Source organism: Mustela lutreola, chromosome 17 (genome assembly GCF_030435805.1).
Source record: "Mustela lutreola isolate mMusLut2 chromosome 17, mMusLut2.pri, whole genome shotgun sequence".
Classification (NCBI taxonomy): Eukaryota; Metazoa; Chordata; class Mammalia; order Carnivora; family Mustelidae; genus Mustela; species Mustela lutreola.
Genome location: NC_081306.1, coordinates 30,652,558 through 30,654,167, shown reverse-complemented (window position 1 = coordinate 30,654,167; position 1,610 = coordinate 30,652,558). Strand labels below are relative to the sequence as shown.

Sequence of the window (1,610 nt, the reverse complement as noted above, 5' to 3'; positions counted from 1 at the left end):
ATTTTTTAAATTATATATATTTTTTCTATTTGTATCTGTTGGTTATTAACCTCTTTTCAGATATAAGATTTGTAAGTATTTTCTTACATTCTGTGGATTGTGTTTTCATTCTCTCTCTCTTTTTTTTGGCAATGCAGAAACTTTAGTTTGATGTAGTACCATTTATTTATTTTTGCTTGTGTTTTTGGTCTGGTATCCAGAAAACTATTGGCAAGACCAATGTCAAGGAGAATTTGTCCTATGTTTTCCTTTAGGAAATGTAATGTAGTTTCATGCATAACCTTTAAGTCTTTAATTTATTTCAAGTTAAGACTTATGAGTGATATAAGGTTCCAGTTTCATACTGTTTATGTGACTATTCAGTTTTAAATATCATTTATTGAACAGACTATCTTTACCCATTACATATGTTGGCCCCTGTCAAATATTAGGTGACTGTATGAAAGGATTTATTTCTGGACTCTCAATTCTGTTCTACTTGTTTATGGGTCTGTTTTTATGCCAGTATACTTTATTGTTTTGAGCATGAGGGCTTTGTAGTATAGTTTCAAATCAAGAAGTGTAATTTCTCTTCTTCATTCTTTCTCAGAACTGCTTTTATTATTTGTCGTCTTTTATGGTCTCATATAAATTTTAGGATTCTTTACTTACTTCTGTAAAAAAATAATATTGGATTTTTTTTTAAGATTTTTAATTTGTTTATTTGACAGAGAGAGATGACAAGCAGGCAGAGAGGCAGGCAGAGAGAGAAGAGGAAGCAGGCTTCCTGCTGAGCAGAGAGCCTGATGCAGGGCTCGATCCCAGGACCCTGGGATCATGACCTGAGCCGAAGGCAGCGGCTTAACCCACTGAGCCACCCAGGCGCCCCTAACATTGGATTTTTGATAGGAATTGGATTTACAGATGGTTTTCGGTAGTATGGACATTTTAACAATGTTAATTCTTGCCATTCATAAATATGAGCTATCTTTCCGTTTGTGTCTCCTTCAATTTCTTTATCAATGTCATAGTTTATGGAGTACAGATCTTTCATCTTCTTAGTTAAATCTATTCCTAAGTATTTTATTATTTTTGATGCTATTGTGAATTAGATTGTTTTCTTTATTTTTTCAGATAGTTCATCATTAGAGTGTTAAAATGCTCCTGTCTTGTGCTTACTTTGGCAGCACATATACTAAAATTGGAATGATGCAGAGAAGATTAGCGTGATCACTAAACAAGGATGACATGAAAAACTGGGAAGCATTCCATATTAAAAAGAAATGAAACAAAACAAAATTCTTGTCTGTTATATATTGATCTTGTATTTGGCAGCTTTACTAAATTTGTTTATTCAAAATTTTTTGTGAAGTTTTTAGGATTTTTTAACATGTAAGTTCATGTTATCCAAAAAAATAAAATTTTACTTCTTCCTTTTTTTTTTTGGAGTCTTTTATTTCCTTATGTTCCTTGTTTCTCTGGCTAGGACATCCAGTAGTATGTCAAATGAGAGTAGTGAAAGTGGATACACTTGTCTTTTTTCTGATCGTTAAGGGGAAAACTTTCAAACTTTTTTGATTGAATATGAGATTAGCTCTGGGCTTGTTTTCTCTTTAATGGATTTTTAAAAT

General features: G+C 32.0%; 1 non-coding gene across 1 annotated transcript; it reads left to right on the top strand.

Moving 5' to 3' along the window:
- The first annotated feature begins 1,150 nt into the window (after positions 1 to 1,150).
- On the top strand, positions 1,151 to 1,257 carry LOC131820199 (U6 spliceosomal RNA). Its single transcript, XR_009349517.1, has one exon. It is a non-coding gene; the product is annotated as a U6 spliceosomal RNA (small nuclear RNA).
- Positions 1,258 to 1,610: the final 353 nt, after the last annotated feature.